This window comes from Falco punctatus (assembly GCF_963210335.1).
Source record: "Falco punctatus genome assembly, chromosome: 10".
Lineage (NCBI taxonomy): Eukaryota > Metazoa > Chordata > Aves > Falconiformes > Falconidae > Falco > Falco punctatus.
In genome coordinates this window covers 32,869,753-32,897,127 of record NC_137590.1, presented here as the reverse complement: position 1 = coordinate 32,897,127, position 27,375 = coordinate 32,869,753, and the positions used below count along the sequence as shown (strand labels likewise).

Below are 27,375 nucleotides of genomic sequence, written 5' to 3'. Positions count from 1 at the left end.
CATTAATTTGATGACAACTGTTGTTCTCCATGTCAGGGTCCAGAAAGCAGCCTGGGCAGTGAGCTAATGAGAACACCAGAGCTGTGCAGGCTTCGGGGAGGTGGGGGGTAGAGAAGAAAACAGAACAAACACTCTTTTTGTAGCTTGCAGCTAAGGGGGGATTCAGCCAAAGGTTAATTGCTTTCTACCCTAAAAAGCTGTGAAGTGTTGCTGTGTCGTGTCATACAGCTGCTTCGTCCCGGCCTCGGGGTGTCTGTTTCAGCGGTGGGTGGCATGAGCCAATATCCTTTTCTTAACTGTACGGGGGTGTTGCAAGGTCTCTTGAGTTAAGACTTCTAAAAATCTGGTAGAGCTTGGTTGGTGTTTTTTAGGATATTGCTGCAGCATGGAAGCAGTGGCAAAAATACCAAATGAGCAGCCCCTCTGTTTACTTGCTTCTCCTTCACTGGCAAAAATGTGGAGAGGGGGCAAGTAGTAAATACTTGATGGATGAGTCCTGCATAGCTGGGAGGAGCTGGAGGCTGGAGGAAAGGGGCAGACTATCGCTCTGTTTGTGCAACAAGCATGTTTGCTGCCTTCACTGCCAGTGGGCACCTGTTTTCGACTTCTGGGTGCTTGCTCAGAAATGGGGGTGCTGAGCTCACATGCAAACCATATTCTTCCCCCTATCAGCCTCCTTCCATTGGAGGCTTGAGGTTCTGCAGTGGATAGCTAGTTGTAGTCACTCCCGAAGAAATGGTGAAAACATCAAAGCATTTGGAGCAAAATGACGGGGGGCAGTAACAGGCTGTGGGTGAGACCCGAGAGTAGCCCCAGCAATCCAGGCAGGACCCCCAGGCCTGCAGCTGCCGGGCACACAGGAGAGGGGAATGGAGCGCATCTGCCATGCAACTGCATCTCTTGGCAGTTGTCTCCTAACAACATGGAAAGGAGGTGTGCATGCAGGACCTTTGCATGGCCACCCTTGTGGTGGGAGGCAGAGTCCTTTTGTTTTCCCACTTGTGCTCAACTTGGTTGCAGTAACTTGCTGCTTGCTCTTTAGTAGGATTTTTTTTTAGGGGATGCAAGTTTGTTGTTTTCTCTGGCTCATGTTTAGACTATTGAGTAAAAGGTAAGTCTGGAAGAAACTTCCAGAATGAGAGGACTGTAAGGTCATTTACAGAAGTCCTGGCTACCTAGTGATGGTGAGACCAAGGCTTAGATTCAGACACTGAATTGCAGGTCTCTAATAAGAGCCTTTATGGTCCCATCATGGTCAGCTTGCTGTATAGCAGCCCAGGAGTGCTTACTGTGTCTGTATATTCTCATCTTTACTGGAGCTCTACTTCTGGTGCATAAGTCTGGAATAATAAATCCCACAAGTTTCTAGGTACTTCAGTTTGAGACTTAAAATACTTGGGATAGACCTGCAGTTGCGCAGAGAAGACTGAACCTGCCATCTGTTGTGGTTCTTCCTATACCCTAGTGGCTGCTCTTGCTTGTCGTCAAGTATGGTCAAGAGACCCAGATCTAGGAGAATGTAATAGTAAACTTAATGTCACCTTTGTCTCTTAGCCAGTGTCTCTCTTTTGTGTCAACTTTTATGCTCAGATCTATTATTCCTAAGACTTTGGTTTGTTGTTTTGGGTTGGTTTTTTTTTTTTAACAACTCTCATGTAGCTTTCACACTGTGCAGAACTTGAAGCAATGAAATAACTTTCTACTAGATGGGGGGTGTTGTGACAGCTTGCAAGTCTCCTGCTGGTTGGTGAGAAACCAAAATTCTCAAAATAACCCAGGAATCTGGAAAGGAGGAAAATTGTCCTGTTGTGCAGTCTCGTGGCCCTGACCAGGTTTCCTTGTCTGGAGATCGTCATGTTGGAAGAGAATTGGAATATTTCATTTGGAAGGGACCTACAACAATTATTTAGTCCAACTCCAGTTGGTACTTGTGTGATTAGATGACAGTGAATGGAAATGCTTCTGGTCCCTGACCAGTCTGTAGAGTGGGTAAATTCCTGATTCTAGTGTTTATAGGTGAGGCTGAATATTGCAAATAATCCTGTTAATACCACTCATGTGATCAACTTGTCACTGTTTTTCCTGCTTGATCATTCTGCCTGTTTCCTTGTGAACATTATTTCTTTTTACTTGTGTTTTCAAAGTCTGGAATAGTTCATGACCCCACACCTTAAGTTTATAATACATAGGGTTTAAATTCATTACCTTAAAACCAGCTAGTGTTAAGACCACCTCTGATTGGATTCTGATGATTAAGTGGTGACTGGTCTAACACAGGATGGAAAAAGTTTACAAGTTTGGTCCATGCTGAAATCTGCCTGTGGATGAAGGCAAATATATCAGAGGAATAATGATTTAATTTGTAAAACAGACGTTTCTAGCTCAGAACTGTATGCCTGAACTCCAATTAAGCTACGAAGCTGCCATGGATGGAGAGGATGCATTGTAACAGCCCTTGTGCAAAAAGGATTTTAACTTCCACAGCCCTTGCTGAGTGGGTGTGAGCACAGTGGAAACACTGTGGTGTTTGCTGTGGTAGCTGCAAAGAGTAGCAACAGAAATGCTCTTCCTTGGAATGACTGGGACACGCTTGATCTGCTGCAGCAGCACCTGATTCCTGGCACTGTGTGCAATGGTGGCTGTTTTTTCTTGTTTGTCTATGTAGAAAGTAAAAGTCTGTGAAATCTTAATGTTATCTCCTGGCTTCTGCATGGTCAGGGTAGCATCACTGAAAGCTGTTTTGCATGAAGTTCAGTGCAGGCATCCTATTCACTTTTGTTTCTGGTAACATTGTGGACTGTCATGTCCAATTGTAAAACCACCTAGCCTATTTTTGTACTCCCAACTTGTGATTGAGCAAACGTGCTCATTTAATGCTGGAGCTTGACTGCTTTCAGTGCCCAGCTCAGGTAAGGAGGAGGGTTTTACCTCTGTGATTCTTACATCGAATGACAGGATGGTCTGAGAAAGCCCTGGAGGTTTTATTAGTGTCTCTTCCCATCTCAGTCATGTGTGTATGGCTCACCCTGCACTGCTGTGTGCCCAGTTTGGTTCCACCCAACTGCAAAAAGACAAAGTGTAGGATCACAGCACTGTTCCAGATAATCAAACTTTTTCCAGACTTAACGCCCTCTCAGTAAGTAGAAGATGCAGGCAATAGGGGAACTAAGCATAGGTGTGCTTTAGGCGCTCATTTGCCCTCCATGTAGATGCCTCCCCCTCTTTCTGACAACGAAAGGACAGGCCCCAGTTGGTCTGCATCTAGAGAACAGTCTTAAATTGCGTGGTGCTCAGGCAGCTGATTGGATTTGGAACACAAACAGCCCTTAGTGTTTGGTAGGCTGGGTAAACCGCCACTGAGAAACTTTGCTGCTTACCTGACAGCAGCATGCATTGCAGCCAGTGGTATGCCTGCCTCCTGACAGCACAGAGCTGCTGTTCTTACTGCCTGGTGTATGTTACCCTGTTAAGCGCCCCAGAGAGCTGCCTTGGTGAGGGCTGGCCCTTTCTGGCTGGTGGGGGGAGGAAGGGCTGGGGGAGCTGGCGCTGGGCTCCGGTGGGAGTGCTCTTCAGCCCTCAGGGTGCTGTGGAGGAGCTGTCCTGGGGCCAAGCTCTCCCAAGCTTTCTGTCCTCAGGCTGGCACTTGTACTGCTCCCTACCTCTGTCCTGAAGGGAAGATAACGTGAATAGGGGTCTGCAGTTTTGCCGCACGTAAGATGATTAAAGCGTCTTTTCAGTATGGTTTTGATGTATTCTGCTTTTGAAGTCTTCTACTGCAAATAGGATGATGTACTCTCTGCTTTTGGAGCTGGATATTACATACACAATAGGAAACCTTATGGTTTTCTAGAAGAAACTTGTCAGAGTCAGCAGGATGGCCTAAATTTTCAGAGAAAACTACAGCCTGCATACCAATGGTAGGGATTTGCACAGTATCGCTCCTATTCTTTGGCCTACTGCCTTCTGATCTAACTGAAGGAGCTGGAGCTGACTTGTTAGTTTGCGACGTGGTCAGTGAACTCAGTATGGCCGGGGAGAAGGTTTGTAGTTACTTACATGGTCTATCAGCAACACTTTGTATGAGTAAGGCGGTCGAATACTATTATGAGCTATCTGCCTGCATCTGCAGTTGCTCAGCAGCCTGAAAGTGCACTTTGAAGTCAGCTTTACCAGAGCTGACTTCATAGTAAGTTCTTTTTTTATTTATTTTTTTCCCCCTATAACTATTGCACAAACTTACCATCAGGTGCTCCACTGGATCTTGTCAGTGAAGCACACGGGAAGCCTGAAAGACTTTGCAGGGCCTGAGAGATCTCCAGGGTTGCTTTAGACTTCTGTGACTGTTTTGTGGGAAACAAATCTTTCCTTGTTTTCTTTTTTTCCACTTGATAATAGTGTTAAACTCATTTTCTGCAAACTTGGTTTCAACTGGCTGGCTAATTTATACTGGAAGTAATTGGACACACCTAATGAAAAACATTGTGGAATTTTGCTATGAACTGCAATGTTCTCTTCAAGTCATTGGTCTCTTCCATTTCATAATTGCTGTAACAGCAGTTAGGTAACCCAATTTCTCCCCTTCCCTGCCAGTGACAAAAGCTTAAACCAAGTCTTTAGAAGTGTAACTCTTCTCTAAAGTTTCCTTAACAAAATGGCATTTGTTACTCTCTTAGTGTCTTGCTATGTAACATTAGGCTGCTGCTCAGCCTCCAGAGAATTCTCCCTGGAGTAGTTACCCGTGGCGAGGACTTTAGGCACTTCAGGGCTACTGCTCATCAGAGGAGTCCAAGGGGATCATGGTGATCCTGTCTGACGGCAGTTGTTTTGTATAGAGACCATGTTCATCTCCTCAAACCCACAATATATTATGTGCTTATCTCATCATTTCATAATGGGATCATACCCAGAGCTGTAGTGTTTCTGGGCAGTAGCAGTACTGTGCTATTCTGGTGGCAGCTCTTCCTAGCGTGCTGCTAGCATGGCAGGTGCCACGTGTGTGGTGTATTGAGTTGTGTCCATCCCATCCCTCCCAGGGTTCACTGAATACCTCTTTTCTTGTACTTTGTGAAGGGATCTTAACCATGTAGACTTCTTCAGTCTTTTGCAAGGTTGTGGTAACGCATAGAAGCCCATGCATGGGTAGCTTTTGAGCACAGAAGGCACAACAGAGCTGTTAGTGAGCATGTTGCTGCCATCTACCAGCTAGCATAGGGAGTTCCTGCCCTGTGTGGTAGGTGCTGTGAGCCTTGCCCTAGCTCAGTGAGGATGTGTCTCTCTGCCTGGGCCTGTTCTCTGCACTGGGATTCCTCTTGCGATCTGCTGCCAGAAGAAAGTGTTTGTCCTGGTTACCTTGCAAAGGCTTATGAGCCTAAAGCACCTGAGTAGTCGGCCCAGAGCTGTCTGCTAGGGCTGTCTCCAAAACAACCTTTGCACTACTTCCTTCTCCAAGGCCTTGATGCCTCTCAAATGTCCATCGGTTCTTCCAAGCAGACAGAAGAATGTGAAGCACTGAGGAATTGCAGCTAGGTCTAACGTGGGCTTGCCAAGCAGCCAGGCCAAGTTACTTCAACATCTGCAAGTGTAACTGCAGCGCGTGTCTGGGGAAGAGCAAGAGCTGAGAAGCAATCCTGCAAATGCTCAGCATCTTGTGTTAGGCTGCAAACCCCTGCTCTTTCCGAAGCAAGGGCTCTAGGGCAGACCTACCACTGAGGGGCTGCTAACAGCACCAACCCCTCAAAGACTTAGTGAGTGGCATTGCTTGTTAGCTCGGCAGTCTGTGCAGGGCTGACATCCTTGACCTTCTCCGACTGTCCTCTCTCTGCCAGTGTAGAGGTAATGCTTCCAAATAAAAACTTGATTTCTCCCTTCAGAGGTGTGAAGTTGGGCCTTGATAGCCCTTCTCCATGTGGTTGGTATAGCCCTGAATGTTGCAGGCATTGCTGGCCTCCCAGGTCTTGAGACAGCTGAAGGGGCTTCTTGTCTCCATAATCGAACTCTTGAAGGAAACAGATGCCTCATCTCTTAATAGACAAACCAACTTCACCTGTAGGTGCATGGGGAAAACAAAACAAAAAAAAAAGCAGGCTGATGTGGTTCTAAGGTTTTTAAATAGTCACTGTTTAGCGTAACTTCTGTGGGGCAGACTTTATGTTAAAGGTTCTGTCCCAGAAGGCTTTTTAAGCTATCAGGAGGGCTGGAAGGTATTTGGGCTGCTCTTAACAAGAGCTTCTGTGCCATGTTTGGTCCAGCAGGGCTCTTAGCCCATGTATGTGAGAATAGCTGTAATGATATGAATTATTTCTTGTGGAAACTTTTGCTATTGTGCTTAGTGGGTTTACAGGAGCTTTTTTTGGGTCTGCTTTTAATGTATTTGTGTTGGTGGGGATTCTAAGTGGAATTACATGCCCAGGCTTTCAGATAACTGCTGTAAATACACAGATCCACTCTAGTGTCTTACTTCACAGTAGCAGCTGCTGCAGCGTTACAGAAACTTCATAGCTTTGACTGCATCTTATTAGTTCAGCACACTATTAATATCCCAGCAGCTTTTTGTATTAATTTCCACACTTAATATTGGCTCTCCTTCCTTCTTCCCTGCACCCACCCTTCACACTCAGTAATTAAGTGAAACAGCCCCAAAATGAATTTAGTTTAAGATGCCCTTGCTGCCCACACCAAAGAGGGAGCTGGACTGGAAGCAAAACAATTGTGCTAACAGTCACCAGGTATATTTAGTGGCAGTGTCATCTAACATGCATTTATTGCCCAGAAGTAGCATCTTTCCACTTCCATGTGGAGCATTTGTAGTGCTGGCAAAATCTTTCCCAAGAAACAGCTGCAGATTGGCTCTTGTCTATTTGAGGAAGGATCTGTCCTTAAATACTTGGTTGTTCTGCTTCCTAAAAATGGCATCAAGCACTTGGCAGTATCAGGATGGATTTGAAACTTTACTGAGATATATTGGCTTATATATTGAAATATATCTTGGTGTTGCACCAAGACCTAGCGAATCCTTGTCTCCCACAGAGAAATGACTGCGCAGGTACCAGCAAGAAAATCAGTGGGCGTAGGTACGTCCTGGGCAAGTCGCTGCGTGGGACTCTTAATGCAAATTGCTGTCTTCCCCTGGAAGGTTTTCAAACCAGGTATCACATTATTATGGTTAAGCAGCTCTGAAAAGGCTGCAAGACTGAGTGAGGCACAGGTCCTAGGTTGGGCAACTCACGAGGGAGAATAAGTGTTTTACCCCTTTGGTAAGTGCTTGCCACTGCTCCCCAGAGGTCAGAAAGTCAAAAAACCATGACGTACAGGAGCAGGGTTTTACCCCAGAGCCCAGGGGGGTTTCTCACCTCTGAGCTCTTGCTGTGACACCTTGCACAACTGAGAGCAGTGAGTTAATTCATGTGGTATCACCTTGAAACACTGGCTTAGGGCTATCTGAGGGTCTAGGACACTGAAATACCTTCCTGCCCAAAATAGTTTTGAATTAGTTGATCTGCATGGCATGCTGCCAGCCTTCAAGGAGAACTGGGGAGGCCTGGCTACTGGTCAGCAGTCTGGGCTGGGCAATAGGAAGTTATTAATAGCTGCTCTTCTATGGAAAGAATGAGTTTGGCTTAGATGTGATGCAAAGCCACTAGCTGGTGGAGCAGGCGAATGCTGGAAGTCTTAATAAATGTTTATTAACACTCAAATGAGCAAGTTGTGCCCAATGGAGAGCTCTGAGCCCTGTGGCCTGAGGCCTCCTGGTATTGGCTTTTGAATCTGAGTGGTGTGGTCAGGCTGTACAGGTGCAGGTCTGAAGAAGAGAGGCTGCCAGCTCTCCATCAGCCTCAGGGTGTGGTGGGTGTTTCTTCTGTTCGTTGTCAAGTTTAGGTTCCCTCAAGTTCCCTTATGCTCCTGCTCTCACCTCTAAGAGTCAGCTCTCTGTCTCTAAAGAAAATTGGTTTAATGACGGAGAAGTAAGAAAGATGCTTTTCCACACGCTGAAATTTTAGGAAAGAAAGATTATTTGAAAAACCTAAACCTAAATGGGGCCAGTGTGGAACAAAGGGTGGAACAGACTTGGAGAAGTAGACAAATAAAAATTCCACTCTCGAGTGGAACGGCAATGAGAAACTCCTTACCGAAGATTTAGCTGGATCGAAGGTTGCAGTAAAGCACACAAGTTTGATTGAACAGCTCTTCCAGGAGCCATGCATATCAGTGCAGTGTGAATGTTGTAGCGTCTATGAATTTACTTCGCTCACTGAAAGAATATTAAAACTTAACACCATTCAAGGTCTGGAAAAGCCATTTTTTCTCAGCTAAAATGGGAGTCAAGTTTTCAAATTGCTTTGGACCTGGCTTGCGTACAACTTCCCCTGAGGTATGATGAGGAAAATGCCGTAAGGTCTCTGTCCAGATAAAAATACACCTCAAAGTGTGTGGTCATGGCAGCCTCTTGTCCAGCTTTGGGGACAGCTGAAATTGGGTGATGTTTCTGGTGTGCGGTAGCTAAAGCACATCCTGGTCCTCTGGGATGAGACCAGCTCACAATGGAAGAAGAGGAGGTACCATAGCGCTTCGCAGCAGGTGCTTGTTGAGTGTCTTGGTCATCAGCTATACCAACAGGTCTCTTTTAAATGGCTTTTGGGCAAACTACAATTGGAGTTGCTTTAATGATGTTATTGCAGGTTTCTGGGCTTGTTCTTGGGCCTGATTGGCATTGGCGTTTGGTTTGGGGATTTTTTTGTAACGTGAAAGCTAGGAAAATAAAATGGTATTGTCTTCCATCTGAGGCTTGTAGTGCCCTTTGTATACCCTTCAGTTCCCTTCAGGAACAGCTACCTCTTACAGGGAACTAAGGCAAGGCTCTGGCTTAATACATGGGGGTCTCCAAGCTGAGCTGAGTTTCACTGGGATTCGTGTTCCCTTGTAACAACTGCTGCTGCTTACAAGAGCTCTTACCTCCCAGAATAACTGTGGATCAAATTTTTTGTCCTCCCTGTCATCCTAAAGTTCATGCTTCTAATTGTCCTGCTTAGAAAGAGGGTTGCTCACAGAGGAGGAGGGGCAATGAACAAGAGCTGGTGGAATATCCATTATTTCTTACTAAAAGTATTTCTTATGAAAGTAGTTTTTGTCCTGACTCTCTTAGAGAAACTATTTTATTGGTGCTCGTTGCCGATCTATGTTCTTGTCTGTTTGATTTCCGCTCTGGAAAACAGGTGTAGAGATGCTATAAGTAGCAAGAAGTCTAATGCATGCAGAGAGTTCCTCACAGACTCTAAATTACAGTTTTCCTTCCTGTGCCGCAACCTCAGGTCCCTGACCTGCAACTGCAGCATATTTTCTGTGACTAACAGCTGTAATTCCCTAATTATCATGCTCTGTTCTCCTGCTGTGCTGTAGATCTTGTTACCAAGGAAGCAAACCAAGTTTCTTCATTCTTACCCTTGCTCTGTATACTTCCAACTGTTTTAAATCCACCATTTGATGCAGCCCATAAAGACAAATGACTATCTCTTGTTTCAAATATTCAGTCTCCAGAACATACTATGTGTCTACATGCTGGAGAGGAAAAGGGCAAAATAAGTCTTTCTGGCCTTTCTTTCAGTGAAGGCAGCTGCTCCAAAGCTATTCCTAGGCTTAGAAAAAGTATCTTTATTAGCTGTAACCATCGTGTGCGGAGTGCTGGGCTAAAAGTGGTCTCGGACAGTGGGGCCAAGTAAATGGTACTTCTGTAAAGTGACTGGCAAGAGTTCTGTAAAACCCTGGGAAGCAAAGATGTGTGTTAAACTCCCAACAGCAAGCTGTGTATGTGTGGTGTAACTGGCATACAAGCCTTGCTGGCTGAGGATGACTGACACAGTAATGGGGCCAACGGGGTCATTTTGGTTTTGCCCTCTCCGTTTCTGAGTTGGGGACAAACGATTGTGTGCCAGGTAGAAGCAAGAATAAACCTGTGCTAATCTAGATGATTAGAGCAATACAGCCAGAGTGTATCGTGACAGATAAGCAACCAATTCAAATATCACAAATAAGTTAAGCAGTAGGAAAACCTTCTATTTTCTACAGAAAGCACAATTATTTAACCAATTAAGTACCCAAAAGTATACTTGTCTACTGTCTGCACCTTTAAGCTTTACTGGATGATGCTCATCATCCTGCTGAAGGATGCTCATAGGTATCTCTAGACAATTGTCAGTTTGGACTTGACCAGTTGAACACGGCTGTGTCTATGACGCGTAAAGTCCCTGTTGTCCTTAGTGGGAGTTGGTGATCGAAGGAATGCTTTCCGTGGGCCCAGCCTCCAGTAATTAATATTTCATGTCTCACTCCAGAAATATCATTCATGTTGCAACTTGGATGATGTCTCCTAGGTCACAGGATAAAAATGACTGACTCCAGGGGGATTTGCTGCTTGAGTCTTCTGGCCATTAAGCTAAGATGGAGGAGGCTGCTCCTTCCTCTGGATCACTGGTGTTAAATCCACAGGTGGGTTTAGAAAACATGACACCAAAGGGGGGCAATAAAGGAAGCTTATCTGTTTGGCCTCCATCAGGGGAGAAGGACAGATGAAACAGAGCTGCCAAAGAAAAGGAGTAAGTTTAAACAATACAACAGATCTCCCTAGAAATAAGATTACGCAGCGCTACGTTATCTACAGACTTCACAAGGGGCTTTACAGTGTGCATTGTGTAGCTGGCAAGCAGGGGTCAGGTGTGGATGCCCGTAAATCTATGCAGCCTGTTGTAGGTTTATCTGAGCTACAGAATAATGGTCAGAAGAACGAGATGACCTCTGAAGATGCTTTTGTTCAGTTTCTGTGACTCTAGTTTTGTGCTTAAGCATGTAAAAGTTGAGAATTATATACCTTAGCTCATATACATTTCAGAATATTTAGTGTAACATGGAAACTTGCTTTTAAGGTGAACTAAACTCAAGGTTAGGCAATAGAGTCAAAGTGTTGTACTTCATAGAAGCTCAGGTTAGGGTGGTCGTAGCTCAACAGGTGTTTTGACTTCATGGTGCTATACTGTAATTGTGCTATACTGTAACTGCCTAATCTATGCTAGCATGCAAAGTCTGAATAAAATTTAAAGTTGGGGTTTTTGTGAGAACTTAGTGTTTGATGTGATTATGGTTTCTCTGGCTGCTTGCTGAGTGTACATGTCCACGCCTGTGAGGCTTCCTGGGAAGGCCGGTGGGCTGCAGTGGGCTTGCCTGAGTCTTAGGATGGGACAAGTCACCAGCGCATATTGTGTTACCTGTCACACATTGTGTGACCCGGCACCAGCAAGGGGTGCAGGTCCCCCTCACTCCTACCAGCAGTAGCATTCTTTCTCAGTGGTATCAAAATCCCTTCCAAAACAGGAGTTGGATGTGTAATTTAAACTTTTGTCGCTTATAACAAATGATCCAAGGTGTCTTTTCCCTTCAGTGTGGCCTGGGGAGAAACTGCCTTGTACCACTCCACTGCTAATACTCATTACGTAGGTCGCAGTCCCTCAGAGGGGTATAGCTGGAGGCAGTCTCATGTACTGAAGGTCTGTACCACTGATGTGGCAATTCTGAGTTGTTCATTGTGTATGGTTTTCATAAACTCTGCAGGTAGAGTTGTTGTCTTCCCCCACACTGAGCTCTCATGCTGGTTCCTCAAGCCACAAGTGAGCGGTTTCTTCCCCTCTGGAGTCCTTCAGCACCCGAAAGTCACTCTGTTCCCCTACAGCCATCCACCAGAGAGTGCACTTTCCTGTGTCTGACTCAATGAATAAATAGTTTAAAAAAAAAAAAAAAAAACAACCAACCAAGGGGGCATTCACCAGTATAAGACAATGAGTGAGTAACCTGATGAATGATCCTGGTAACATAACTAACATGCTATCTCACTTGGAAACTGCTTGTCTTAACATAAGCTTTATGAACCAGAATGGGTGTGATGGGTTTGACTGGTGTCTTACCGTAGTGGTCCCTTCTGTTGCATAAGCATTAACTGCCAAGTGCTATGGATACTTTCTCTTCATAGTATTGTAACTGAAATGAATTTTAGCTAAGCAAAATGTAATGGTTTATTGAATTTTTTGTAATGTGGGTCTCAGATGCTAGAGGCAGAAACTGTCTGAGCACAGAGAGAGAGAAGCATCCAGATCTAGTAGTCCTAAACTCAGAAGTCTCCAGTGATGGTGTCCTGCAGCCCCAACTGGGAGGCAGCTCAGGGGTGCCTGGCTATGTACAGTACTTGATTGCAAGGACAGTGGGTCTTGGCAGCGCTCAGGTCTCTACCCTAATGCAGAATATGCAGCAGCTTATAGCGCTTAATGACTTTGGTTTCTTATAGTACAGGTTTCCACCACAGCAATCTGGTGCTTTACTCTGTTCAGGCTCAATGAAAACGCAGCTCTTGCTCTAAGCTTGGTTTATGTAACACCACTGGGAAGGGTTAAGATATGAGAAAGCTAGGTGTGCAGAGCATCTGCCTGCTACCAACTGCATGTGCCCAGAAGGAGCAGAAAGATGTGTGACCATCAAAGCTATGCTTAGTAGCCAGGAGCACTGTCCTGCAGCATTCCTGCTAAGGCCCAATGACAGCTGAACCAAGCTGTGGCACGGGGGAGTTGGGTTACACAGAGAAGCAGGCTGACTGTCTCTCATGGCTGAGCATCTGCTGCGCCACAGCACAAGCACAGACTGAGTTGCTTGGGGCTACCTCTGGCTTGCTTCTGTGGAGGTAACGTTAGCTGAAGGTGTTGGAGTGTGTGGCTGCTTGTCCTGAAAGGGGAGAGAGGGTGTGTTGATAACCAGCTTTCCTAGATGAAATGCTTTACTTGAGAAAGAGTACTTGTACTGGGCCAATGAAATGAAGTTTTGACCAGAGTTATGAGTTAAGTCAGCCAAACTGAAGCCCAAACCGCAGAAGGATGGTTGCTGTACTGTAATGCTAAGGTATAAAAGCTTATGTGGTTTGTGGGGTTTTGTTATTTTCTTCAGACAAGTGAAGTGGAGCAGATACGTTCTAGTCATTGAAATGAACTGCAGTTACTAAATAATTGGGGGAAACAAGAGTCAGTCTCCAACTTCTACAGCCTTCTACTGCTCTGCTGTCCGAATGTATCTTTAGCACTGTGCCTGGCGTACACACTGGTATACCAACTAACTCCAGCATTACCTCAAGTGATGCTTAAAAAGCACACTGGTATTGCTGAGGGTCACAGGGATAAATGCCTTGGGAAAGGAAAAAGGCTGAGGTAGTCAAAGGCACACGTTATGATTACTGTGTAGTTAAAGGCAACGGGCACAGGAAAGGAGGACATCTGAGTGGTACTGGATGGATGCTGCTTTCTTAGCTCTCCTACTAGGGGGTGATGTACTTTGCTTTGGCTTCCTCTCAGTCCCACCAGTGTAAGAAAGCTAAGTAGCTGGGAAACCTGAACTGTAAAAGCGATCCCTAATGCACAGTGGGGTTTGACAGGCAAGTGGCAGGGCAGGCTGCTGTCAGGGGACAGACTGGGAGTGTCTGTAGAGCCTGTGGGCATGTTGTTTAAATAAAATATCTGAGGTGAGTAGAGGGTCCAATAATAAAGTAACAATGCAGGGGGTGGGGGGCACAGGGGTACAATGGCCATATATTGTGTGGTATGTGGCTGTGTGTGTTTAGGGGACTGGTATTGTGAGGTATGGTTTGTCATAAGCAGCTTGCATGTATGTTTCACATGCATGTGGAGTGTCCTGTGTATACAACATGCATCTGTGCTGTTATGTCTGTGGTGTGTTTGTGTAGCACATGTGCTGTTGTGTGGGGCATAACATGTGGGATGTTTCATGCCTGTGTGCAGCAAATGTTGTGGAGCCTCAGTGTGTAGTGCAAGTGTTCTGTGTATTATGGCACATGAATGTCATGTACCCACAAGCATCAGGGTGCATGTGTGTGTAGCGTGTGGCACACAGTGCACAACCCCCTTCTTTGTCACTCACCTGTGCATTGCATGATGCAGACAGGTCCTGTTTCCACTGTGTGTCACCAGTGTGCAGCATACATACACCTATTCTGTTTTCCCTGTGTGCGGTGCACAAGTGCTGTGCACTAGTGGGTTTTGGCTCCAGTGTGAGTGTTGTGTGTTCTGTGCCTCACATGTGGCATGCACAAGTGGTTGGTGTCTCACTTCTACAGCATGAGCAGTTTATGCAGTGCATGAAGTGCATGGGTGCCACTACGGTTCCCCCCAGCTGCCCTCCAGCTTGCTCTGACAGATAGCATACCCCTCCCTCCTGCCAGCACAGGTGCTGTCATGGCTGGCTGCAGCTGTCCGGGGATGGAGTGCCCTGTTGGGGTGCCAGCCAGTCTGGCTGCTGTGCAACAGGAGTCTGCCTGCAGCTCCACTAGTGGTTTTTTTCAAGGCTGGAAGACCTGTGTGTGTCCCGCTCCCTGTCACCGCGCAGCACTGCCCTGCATGAACTGAAGCCCTGCTGAGGGAGGTGGAGGGGTAACGCTCCCTGGCACACAGCAGCAGAATTCTGCTACAGCAAGGCCCACCTGACCTGTCAGCCATGGTCCTGAAGGTGCAGGCAAGGCAGACTGCTCCTATGCAGCACCGCCATCACAGCAGGAGAGATGCTGAGGGTGCAGGAACATGTCTTAAGTGTGGTGGGACAGAACTGCAGCCCCTGGGCCATTCTGCTTTTCATCCTCATGGCAGCACATCTTAAAAACCTAAATCCAAAGCAAGGTTAATGGTTGGAGACATTCCTCACTGCAACAATCTCCTTTTTGTCTAAGGGTAGTGTCAGGCTGCTCGCCTGCTGGGGCAGAAGGCTTTAAAGCGTCTGTGCTAGTTAAGGAACCAAAAACTCAACGGGGCTTTGGCTCCAGAGCTGTGTGGATGCTTTTAACTGTTTACCCTGTGTTCTCATGCAGTAAGTTGATGCAAACACAGAGGAAGATTGTGGGAAGGCATTAAGTGCTTGTTTTCAGCCCACTCACCTTAGTGTCCCAGTTCTGCTTTATACCACCTCATCAACTGGACCACAGCTCTTCTGTTTCTGCTGTTTTAACTTAGCTGAAAGAAAAGCATCTATACATCATATCATGCTGAATGTTAGAAGTATTTGTTTTAATTTACAAAGCAGCTCTTTCACTTTCTTACTGGTAATGTGTATTTAAAATACACAATAATAAATAAATGAAGGAGGGACAAGGAGTGCAATTCATACCTCGCGTATTTACCATGTGGTAACTATTTCCTTCAAAGGTCTTCCAGTGTTTCACCATCCACCAGAAGAGGCTGATTTGGGCTGCTGGGCATGCGCAGAGAGGATTTCTTCAGCACAACTCCTGGGCTAGAGGCTGTGGGCTCAGCTGCTGCCTGAAACAAGCATCAGGCATTAGAAAAGCTGCAAAGCTTTGGCCCAGTGGCTGATGCCTCTTCTGCACCAATATAAAGCACATGACCCTTTCTCAACCTGGCAAGAAAGTCAAAGTCAGGCATTTGATTTTTAAATGGGGAACAAAATGAGGCTGAGGGGGAAGAGACAGCTGTAGTGGGGAGAGCTCCATTCCAAAGACACAACAGTTCCCACTGGCAGACTAGAGGTTTCCAGCCCCTACTCTGGGGCAAGGCTCTACCACCTCTGGGGACATGGCACTTGCCACTCAGCTGAAGCCTGGGTCAATCATTTCTTCTTGTGGTTTATCCCATCCCAATGTGTTCCTTCCCCTGACCCAGTCTCAAGTATTAGGTCAACTGTTGTGCCTTGTAGCTGAAGCATATTCAGCACCTACTGAAACTGCTACAGCTATAAATACGAAAATGGTATCATATATACTTTATAAAACATATATTGACATGTATAGATATATCTTTTTTGGTATAAAAGATCTTTGCCGTATGAAAAAATGTGTGTAAGCTCCGTGGAGACCTCTGCCATAACCAGCTGACCATCCAATACTGCCCAAACAATCCTGTCACCCACAAATGCATGCAGCAACGTGTCACCCAAGCCCAGCCAACTGAAAAATCAGACACAAATTGTGCTGAGTATGGTCCTGCACACACAGCGAGTGCATGCCTACTACAGCTATGCTTGTTAGCCTGTTTCTTGGAAGCAAAAGCATAGGGTAAGTTACTGTGCAACATATGGTTTTTCATGAGAGGAAAGCATTCAAAATTTACAAGACAATTCTATAGCTGTAACAGGAGCTTCTACTGTACGTGCTTCTTATGGCCCCTTGTTACTAGGCTCATGCTATAGGGGCCTCACTGTTATCTGCAGAAGACTTCGTCTTGCTGGGCATTTTCTGCACCAAGCTTTGCATTCCTCCCCTTTTCCCCAACCGTCCTTCCCCAACAAAGGCTCTTTTTTCAGGAGAATTAAGGCGCAAATTGTCGTATCTGTTCCAATGGCAGAGTGTGTCAGTCTTATTTACTCTGTGAGGAGTACTGGCATTCATGGGATGCCAACAGCTGGATCTGAGCATTTCCTTCAATTGAACAGGTTTGCAGTCTTTCTGCGCTGAAGCAATTCTCCACATCACACAAGCCTGCATACCAGAATAAAATGAAAATTTAAGAGCACTGGCTAACAAGACCGAGAAGCTCATTGTTTAAACAAGAGGCCGATTGTCTGGGTACTCAAGTGCCCCATTCCTCCAACATTAAACCCACACGAGGGACAGCAGCCTAATCCACAGCTTGCTGCCAGGTGGTATAGAAATTAATCTTCCACTTACCCGGGCTATTAGTTGCGGTATTCATAAAGGTTTGCAACCCAATGAGGCAAGTGACTGAAATTTTCTTCTTGTCATGGAAGGGTCATGGCAATGTGGCAATGCCAAATACCAGCCTCTGGGAGTTTCTCCTGTGGTGAGGAAAGTGTGTACAACACATGCCCGGGGCGGGGGGGAAGGGCCCCCAGGACCCTCTGGTTCAACACGTGCAGCCCTGGGCTAACCACACAGCAAATATGTTGGAGAATAGGGGAGAGACTGGGAAAGCCCAGGCTCACAAAGGACCTGAGCTGAGTCCACCACAGCATGCAGGGCTGAGCAGGTTCTCTGTTTATGAGGAAAGGAACTGAACACTGATTTTTCTGACCTTTTAGCAACACCAAAACTCCCATTTCTAGTCTAACAGGACCGCTGGGAGTATCTCACAGGGACCCTTACTAGGTCTACCAAAAGCTCAGAGACATGCTTTAGGTCTGCTTGCAAGGACATTCAGCTCGGGGTATTACAGGGTATTAGCAGAACAGAGAAAGCAAAGAAAGAGAGAAAGGAAAGAAATCCAGTCCTTTATTAGACTGCTGCTCCATTAAAGTCCAAGGAGGAAAGGGAAAATACTCAGCAGCAAGCAGATGATCAAAACAGGGACAACTCAAGCTGGCCCACAAACATTTGGAAGGGTAAAGCCTTTTGGGTGTTTAGCACAATCACTTCCTGTCTTCATCTGCTCCCATTTCACTGCAGACCTAACTCTTTGCAAAGTGTTGCTAAAGCTTTTCACAACACCAAGGTCGGTGTAGTTTGATGCAGGTAATATTTACAAATATTACAGCTGTTTTCCCTACTCTTCTCTAGTGTTTTCCCAGCATCTTACAATCCCATCTAGCTACAGTTTTTCTTACTGCCCGCTCCCTGACTTTCATAACCCCAGGAGCTCACTCTCACTCCACAGGAGAATGGTAGCCTCTTCATTTGCCTTTGTGGTGACGGACCTACTTGATGTACAAACGGAAAAGTGAACAGTAAAGGCCAAGTGCAAGTCAGTCCCTTACCATGTGTTTGTGCATGACTCTGACTTGGTGCCCAGGTATGTCTCCACCGTGTCCTAGGTCATTCCTCAGCCCGGAGAATGCTCTGCAAAACACACCACCTTTTCCCAAAGGATAATGCCACAGTCCCCCTTCACTTGATATACGCCTCCTGTCTGTGTCCTTATGTGGCAGCAAGTTAACAGTTCATGTACTGTCTTTTCCATGTCTGCTATCAAATTTCCAGCTACACCCAATTCTTATTTTTCCAGGGTTTAATTAGGCTAAAGGTCCAAGTTCTGCAAGATAATAGAACTGAACAAATCTAAAAGGCTTTAATGCAAATTTTTATGGACCCCATGAATAGCAGCAGAGCTAATGCAGAGCTTGGTCTTACAGGAATTTGAATCCAAATTATTTTTGTTCCTGGTTTGGCATGCTTTATAAAACATACAGCCAATAATTCCACAGCCTCTGTCAAACTCCTTGCTATAAATAACTTTACCATTGAAAAGAAATGTAAAGGGTCAGAGTTCTGCTTGGAGATTCACGTATCACCCACAAAAGGAGTGTCCCAGCTTGTTGGGGTATTACCAAAATGGGAAACAATGGGAAGAATTGAACAAATAAGGTGTTTTAATTCCTTCTGGTCCCATATCTTTACTTAATCCAGTGTTAATCCCACCTGCAAGCACTGCCCTAGGATGAGTCACTAGACAACCACACACCCAGACCCAGCCTCTAGCCTAAACCTGAAAGGCAGGGCAAAAAGCAGAAGCAAGTCTGCAGTCCCACTGCTAACGTCGGGCTTTAGCTGTCCCTAGATCTAGCCTTTGGTAACTCATTCTTGAATCAAAACTAGCAAACCAGTTACAGGACCAGCTGGGGTCCTGGCAGTGGCAGCTACAAGGCTGGGTCTATTTAGCCAGACAGTATATCCCTGACCAACACCGGGCATGATGAAGTATTTTTTTCTTCCTCGTCCAACTTTAAGTATAAGGATCAAAGAACTGAACGAACAGCCTTGGCTTTTCTGAGCTGGAGTCTCCATCTCAGCACTAACCACTGCCTTAATACTACAGAAGTGTTTAGTTCAGTTTAGAAAAATCAAAACTTAACGCTGCCCCAAAGAGAAGCAGGTTCTTGAAAGTGCCGGTTCTCATCCTGCCTGTGCAGGACTATGTTCCCCCCCAATAAATGTGTGTGTTGACAGCTGTAAAGCTCGCTCCGATTCTACTCATAAAGCCGCAATCAGGAGACGTAGTCACAGTTATGGGTATTTCTGGCAAACGCTGAACAGAAACGCATGTGTCTGCTAAAGCTGGACTTGTAGCTGCAAACATTTAAGAGATCCACTAGTTATGGAGGCTCAGCTACCTCTACTTTTCTGAAACAACCCTATTTCCCAACTTTGTTACTAATCAAAAAATGAACAGCAGCCTACCGGACAAGAGGGGCAGGCTGTGCATGGGACAGCTAATGTCTGCTCTCAAAGTGCCTGGCCAAAACTGGCCTAAGGCAGCAGATTTGGACCAGCTTTCATCTGAACCAGCCAGAAAAAACACCACCCTAAGCCTTGACCCAGTGAACGGAGCGTGCCAATTGTCTGGGACCTGCTCTGAAAGAGTAAGGTGGCATTTAGCAATTCCAACACCGGCTCACATTTTGGGAGGAATAGCTTATCTAGGTCAAACAAACTCTCCGATTACAAATGTAATTTCATCCCCACACGGTAACCACCACAGTGGTGCTTTTTCAGTGCCTCCTGGCTGAAGATGTGGGATGTTGTACTCAGCTCTGCTGTCCCATCTCCCTGTGATTAAAGTGGACTGTTAATAACGAGGCTTCTCTGTTTCCCAAATCAGACTTTAGCAAAGCTCCAGCTCTAGACTTCACTGTAACAAAAGCAATACCAAGCATCAATGATTATTGCATCATAAGGTGAAGGCATTACATTAAAACAATACCAGTGTTCGCTCTAGAAGAATTACTGTTACCAAGTACACAAGTGACCTACTTTCTGGCCCGAGGAGAGCTCTTAACCGAAACCCCACTCTAAATCAAATTCAAGACAAACTGGAAAACTTTTCTCACTCTTACCTGATGAAAATGCAGAGAAAAGCACACACACACACCCTAGACAGACACCTCATACCCTCTCTTTAAAACTAATTTGAGTTGTTAGCCTTCACTCAAATTGTAGTTACAAATATGACAATACATCCCAGACCATTGCTCAAAGTCTTAGTTTACAGTAAGTGTAGCCCAGACCCTCAGTCTGGAACAGCAGTCATCTTGAGGAGATACCCATTCCCCCACAAGAACCACCTCCTAATCGCAGTCTCTGGTTTGTTCTGTCACAATTTTAAGACACTGACTACCTAAGGAAGGATGACAGCTTCTTTGAACTAACAGTGCCCTCACTTGAGAGGGCATCAGTAGCTTACAGAATGCTGGGGCTGTAACATCACTACAAGCTGTTTCCTCCTTGAAAAGTTTGTTACACATTATGAGAAAAGAATTTCATTTGATACTAAACTTTACTGGAAAGTATCTTTATGTTTTTACAAGCACTGAAAAGTTAAATAAGTTGTCTCTGTATATATCAGAAATATATGATTACTAACTGAAATTTTACAGCCAGATCCAGTGTCTAGTCACCTCTGCTACCTTATATCTCATGAAACACGTAACTGAGTTGTATTTCCCACCAGTGATTTGCTAATCTTTATACATAAAGCCTACTTTCTAGGAGCACTTTAAGATACTTGTACACTTCCACCACAGTCCTAAATTAGCCATGTGCTACGCTGTGCAGATGGAAATTGGGGTAGAAGTGTATGCAGTGGTTTACAGGAGACACAATCTTTATGAATAAAAGAACTAGCCACTCACGGGCTTTGTGCAGTCATTGATATTAAATGCAACTGGACAGAGGACTGTGTAATTTATATGTACAGCATTTTTCACACCGTGGTTAAGACGCAGCCCCATGACTGCTGCAAGCACCACAATCCAGAGAAATAAGTCAAGCCAGATTCTGCCCCTTTAGAAATCCCCTTCCATAAATGTGAAACTTGTGGCCATCTGTTCTGCACAAAACCAGCATCATTTGCTGGGTACACTGCCTCAGCACCCTGGAAATCCCAGCGTGGGAAGCATCTTCCCTCTTGCATCCTGCTATCATCCACTGAGCATCCTGCTGTCATCCACTGAGGGCCTCCCGCCCTTTTTTTCATCTTGCACAGCTCTCACTTCCACACTGGCACTTCTGGCCATACCTTCTAAAACACGGTTCCAGTCCTGCAAACATGAACTCCTGTCCGCACATACTTGGTCCACACGTGATGAGTTCAGCTAGAGCACTACCCTGCCACGACCCCAGCCAGAGCCCCCCCTTCTCTTTAAACTAGTTTTGAAAATGCAACAGCATCTCCCAAGCAAGCTCTCCTCTAGCGAGAACAAATCAGAAAAACGTCTCAAACAGGCACCATTACCTTTTTGTTCTGAGGGAACAAAACCCACCAGATGGCCCATAACCCAACAGCTATCCAAAGGCACAAGTGCATCTGCCACTGATCCATTTGTGGACTCTGCAACACATTGTACAGGGACCCAGGGCATCAAGGCACCGTGAGGTGAAGGGTGGGAGCACTGAGGAGCAGGTCCCTCTACCTCCCCACAGCTCACCTCCCCATCTGTAACATGGGGCTTTTCCTTTGGGATAGGTGTTCACATGTAACACTGCGAGGCTGCAAGATGCTGAGCAACTTAGAGGATCACGTACAGTTCTCCTTTACAATCAGGGAAAAGAAGTGGCCAGCTGAGGGGGAGCAGGATTCCCCACTCCACTGGAGATACCTATTTCACTAAAACATACATCATTATGTCTGTCCACTGACTGCAGAAGAGGAGTAGCTCCAATGAGCCATCTCTTCAATGGTTTAGGAGAGTCCATCTCCCTCCTCCCCAAATGGGAAGCAGTATTTCAGTGTGACCTTTTAGCACTACAATAAGCTAAGTATCTATTAATAACTACTATAAGTTTACTATCCTCAAGTCCTAAGGCATTTGTGGAAGTGGACATGCGTGAAATATTTACCATTGCTCTTTTTCATGTGAGAAAGAGCTCTTTTATGTGACAAATCTGGAGATTAAGTGCTAGATACTGGCCATTCAGTGGGGATTGCCAGGGTAAAGCAGGATTCTGGTTTTCTCATAACGTATATAAGCTTGGGTATACTAGAAAAGAAATCGGATTTGGCAGAGCCTGTGCAGTCCTGTAGGAAGGAGGGGGGCAGGGGGCACACCATAACTGCCTCATCTTCAAGATTTTGCCCAACAACTAGACAGTGCATACTCATAGGTATATTATAAAGTCAACTACTAAATGGAAATGTTTTGTCTTAAAAGTGCAGAAGAGCTACAAAATCTCACTGGAGAATCTGCTCATAGCTGCTTTGGGCTGTTTAAGGTACAATTTTCTAGAAAAGAGCAGCATTTTCAGGACGCTACAATGAAAGATTGTAATGAAATACAATGAAATGAAAGAAATAAAAATGAAATGCCATTATTTTTTTAAAAGACTAGAGATTTCTTCTTGCAGTCGTTCTCCATTACAGAATATTCTCTATGTCCTTCATCAGTCTTGTGCTTGGTTACAGATGGAAAATATTAGCTCTGGTTTACAAAACATGGCCCCGTTTCCTGTAACATAGCACAGGTTGGACAAATCTGTCATTTGAGTAGTGTGTCTATTCTGTGGCCAATTCTGTAATCTACAAGCAATGTGATCCTAAACAAGGAATCTCATGTTAGCAGCCAAGATTGGAAAATCCCTGTTTAGTGTGATTGCTGCCAAAACCATCTCACTTGCTAAGGACAAACTCATTTTCAGTCTGCAGTGTGGGAGCTGTTGTTTTTCCTTTTAAGCTCTTTTATTTCTTAATCAAATAAAATATACTCCACTTTACAAGATGACACAACACACTTGATTTTAAAAAGCGCAAAACAGACTCAGGAAAAAGTTTAAGATACCTTAAAAATACCATACCGACTATAAAAAAGATTATTCTATTTTTAATACAATTTGAACAAATTTGTTTTGCAAATTTGAAGAGTTGTATTTCAGAACAAAAAGCAACAAGATTGTTGTTACAAATAACAGGAAAAGAGCAAGGGAGAGGAAAAAAAGGACATAAATCAAGGAAGATCTAGATACAGCTTTAAATGAGAACTTGACCTCAGTTTTCAAGGTGGATCAGGGTGATATAAATAATGGCAATGAAGATAGGAGATGATCACAACTAAGATGGAAGCAAAACTCAAGAAATTTAATCTGTCCAGGTTGGTTGACACAGAATCGAAAGTAAGTCAGAAGAAACTACATGAAGTATTTATGATGTTTTCCAAGTCACAGGTGCTTCCAGCTGATCAAAAAGAATACAGTGCAAGAATATTGTGCTGATAATCAAGAATAGAGCTCAGATAAGTGACTCCAAGCAATTAGATGTAAGTATTTAATGCTTTTGAAGAAATCTTGAAGGAGAGAGATGCTTGACGAGACAAAGGGGAAAGCAAGTGTATAACCATAGACCAACTTTCTAAGTATTGCGTGTACCAAGTTATATGACTTTTTTTTTTCTAGAAAACTTTTATCAAAGAAAGCTGATGTAAGAGATCTCTCATGTTTGGACATTAATAAACCATTTGACAATATGACACAGGAGAAACATTAATCTTCTTTTGTGTAAAGATTAGCAGAGGAACTATAAATTACCTGAGAAATTGAGCCAAGACAAAATAGAAATTAATATTTTTGAGAAGTGAAGTATCAGGTTAGGGAAAAATTACTAACAGAAATTGTCAAAACCAGCTATGGGACAGACTTTTAACTATTTTCATTCACTATCTTGAGACAAAAATACAAAATCTTTCAATGAATTGAGTTGGAAAGCATTGCCAGCAGAAAGGAAGTTGGAGGCTGTTATATACAAGGAACTGGCTGAACTTAAGAAATGCAAGTGAGGGACAAGGAACTGGCTGAACTTAAGAAAAGAAATGCAAGTGAGGGACAAGGAACTGGCTGAACTTAAGAAAAGAAATGCAAGTGAGGGACAAGGAACTGGCTGAACTTAAGAAAAGAAATGCAAGTGAGGGACAAGGAACTGGCTGAACTTAAGAAAAGAAATGCAAGTGAGGGACAAGGAACTGGCTGAACTTAAGAAAAGAAATGCAAGTGAGGGACAAGGAACTGGCTGAACTTAAGAAAAGAAATGCAAGTGAGGGTGACCTTTCCATAGCATAAAATGCCATGTTAGATGCACAAGACTAATTGCAAGGGTTTGATTTTACAATTCAATTGCTCATTAAAAGCTGCAAAGGATTGAGGAGCAGTTGTATGCCTGAGCTGCTCCTGCAATAACTATCAGCATCAATAGGATGCACTTCTGAAAATAGTGAACTGATCTTACACTGTATCACAAGGAGTCCTCAGCCGACACAGGGAAGTGTTCATGCCAATGTGCAAGCATCAACAATATCTCCTTCAGTGTATTGGGTATGGTTCAACTGTATTTAAAAAAGAGGAATTTCATGTGGAATATGTGCAGGGAAGGGTCACAAAAACCATCCTGAGCCAGACCTGGCCTCATTTGATATCACATGTACCTTTTTCCAGCGTTTGAATTCTTCCCTCTTTACCCTCCCAAATGCTCCTTCTGTAGTTTCCTATATGAAGAGCTTCTTTCTGTTTTAAAAAATGTCGGATGGGAGGTTCTGGGGGTTTTGTTTCGTTTGGGGTTTTTAAAGTTCACTAATGTTAATTTTTCTTGCCTTTTCACTCCTCGCAGAAATTTGAATTGGTACACATTACAGAATCTCACACCTTGCCAGCCTACTGAGCTCACGAGGGTTGATGGCTCATCTTAGGAGGTGAGCAGTCAGATAGGAGGAGGAGAAGGTTCACTGTCAGAGCAATCAACATCTGGAGCAGTTTCTTATTGAGAGATGTGTGAGCAAGACTCAGGGCTATAAGGGCGATCTTGGTAAGGATAGGAGAGGGACTGCCCCACATTTCCCATGACAGAGGGCTGTACAGGACAGGAATCCTGATCTTCCGTGTTACTGACATGGCATCCTCTGAGCACTGCAGTCCAGGCGCAATCATCAGTGCCTGCCCAGCAGGTCTGTACTTTGCCACCTGCCTTCAAATGAAGGGTCACCCTGGTCCTGCCCAGTATGATAATGCAACACAGAAAAAAGTTGATTTTTAATTCTCAAAGCTGCCTCAACTCACAAGATTTTTCTCTCTTATCCAGCACACTTAATTACACTGAAGAAATCCCTTTTAGCAAAACGACACTGCAGGCATTAGACCCAGCTGTGCAGTCACCCAGCACTTCTCTGCATCTATCGCCCTTCATCTCTGTCATGGCGCAGCCTAGTCCAGAGCAGCTCCCACTGGGAAACACCAGTCCTGGAAGATGGTGTGTGGGAGATGGGTATGGGAGCCTTGGGGAAATTTCCCTGGCCTCCTCAAGAGCTTCTCTCATCCCATGGATCTTCTCTAGCAGAGCGTGGGAGCTAATAATACCCCTCTGCTGCTGTTCCATAGCATTTCCTCCTCTGTATTTTAACTTTTACTGGTCACATTACCAGCTGCTCCTTTGCCTCTGCCGCATGACTGAATGTCAAAAGAAACCATAAATCAGCTTATGGCATTCATTGAATGGTGAAATTGGTGCTTTCTCCCCTTCTGAAGGACTAGAATTTTAATTTCAGCTTCTAAATATACTTTAAAATTTTATTATTTTAATTAACATTTTAAAAAAAAGATTTTTAAGAGACAACACAAATCCAGCTTGCCTTGGAGAAGGCATGTACTGACATTTCCTCAAGAGTCATAGCCACTGATCAGCACAAGAGGAACAAAGACACAGATCCCAACCAGGGATGCACTGGGGACCACAGCCCTGTATGTGACATGCAAAACCCTTCCAGAGTGAAAACATGCTTATTGGGAGCTCGAGCTAATGAGTGGGATGGGCACAGGCATACTGGGACAAAACCTTGAGTCAAATCCTCTGTGTATCTCACCCTGACACTCCCCCTGTATCCCAAATCCCCACCTTTTTTAATTATTTTTTTTGTTAGAGGCTAAAAACAGCACACAGCTCACAGGTATGGGAAGCAACATTCTGTGCCCACTGCATCCCTGTCTGACCAGAGAGACCAAAGCCAAGAATCCTCAACACAAGACAGCCGTCAGGGAAACGAGGAATTTCCAAACAACCTTTGCGATCTGCTGTATGTTTTTCTTTCAATGGCTATTTCTAATAAACATGTATCAATGCAGGTATTTTTTGCTTCCTAAGTGCAGCATCACACATTAAAACGGAACGAAGTATATGATTATGACTGTATGATATAACAATTTATTGCTACCAGATTGACAAATAGCTGTTATCTTAATATTTATATTAAAATTATTTGTCTAGATAGTTTCCTGAAATATTTTCTCAGCAACACTGATTAGATTTTAAGTATTAGATCAAAATAATGAATGATTGACCAGGGGGAAAAATTACAGCTAAACTTTTTTTTCATTTAGCAACTAATTTTGAACAACTGAAATTTAAGCTGCTTGCGTTCATCTAGGAAATACTAACAGGAGTAACTATTTGCTGTCTACTAGCACTCTGTCTTTAGTTTCACATGAATGATAATCCAGGCTGCTTTTGCCTTAGGAGCTGGGGGTTATGTTTCCCACTGACCTTCTACAGAGGCTTCCAAAAATAGGGAAGCAGGAGAGGGATGGCATCAAGCACCCATGGTGTGCAGGCAGTTCTTCCTGCTTTGCACCAGGGATGCAAAGGATTTCAGCTTTCCTTTTCTTGGATGCTTTTTCACCCTTTCGCTACAAAGATGACCATGAAAACACAAACTAATGGAAGTCAAATGCTTGCTGCTTTTTTTTTTTTTTCCCCTCTCGTCAAGACAACTCGTGTCCTTTTCTAAAGCAACAATTTTAATATACTTCCACAAACACTCAGGAGCAACATATGAAGCTATCAACTGTAAGATTTTTCTTTTTAAGTATTCACTTTCTCAAGGTACACAGAATTTTTTTAAAATGTAACAACTAAAAAATCTAATTACGTGCATGGAATATGCAAGTGTAAAAAAGAAGTGACTGATACCATGCAGTGCTTTTTCCCCTCCCCGGCTTTGAAGAAGTAGAGAACAAACACCTGTGCAGCAAGGACAGTACAAAATGAACTAATATTGAACATAAAAGATTGCATGGTATCCCCTCTTCTACAGTTCTTTTCAGCTAGAAAGTTGTTCATTTTTATGAGTCTCAACCCTGTACTACTTGTTTTCTATTCTCAACCAAAAGACCAAATGGCACTACCTTTTTGTTTTGTTTTGTTTTTAAAAAATAAGCAAAACCACACAACTCCCTGTTACCATTCCTGAAAAGCAAATGCCTTTCACAAGAAATACTACAATAAATTCATCTTAGCAACTGATGCTCACAAATTTATTCCATATTTACTTTTGGGAATGAAAAGATGTGTCAGTCTTTGCCAGTACATTTTCCACTTATCACACACACTGCTCTACCACGTTTGTTTTCATTCCTGC

The 27,375-nt window shown here is 44.3% G+C and overlaps 1 long non-coding RNA gene across 13 annotated transcripts in view; it reads left to right on the top strand.

Annotated features, from left to right (window-relative positions):
• LOC308070887 overlaps positions 1 to 27,157 on the top strand; it is a 70,767-nt gene extending 43,610 nt beyond the window's left edge. For 8 of the 13 annotated variants that reach the window (XR_013930898.1, XR_013930899.1, XR_013930901.1 and 5 more), the window contains one exon: positions 24,579 to 27,157. This is a non-coding gene — a long non-coding RNA (uncharacterized lncRNA). Of the gene's footprint in view, positions 1 to 10,364; positions 10,480 to 23,140; positions 23,239 to 24,578 lie in introns of all 13 variants that reach the window. The other 5 variants (XR_013930900.1, XR_013930908.1, XR_013930906.1 and 2 more) reach the window with 4 other exon arrangements.
• Positions 27,158 to 27,375: the final 218 nt, after the last annotated feature.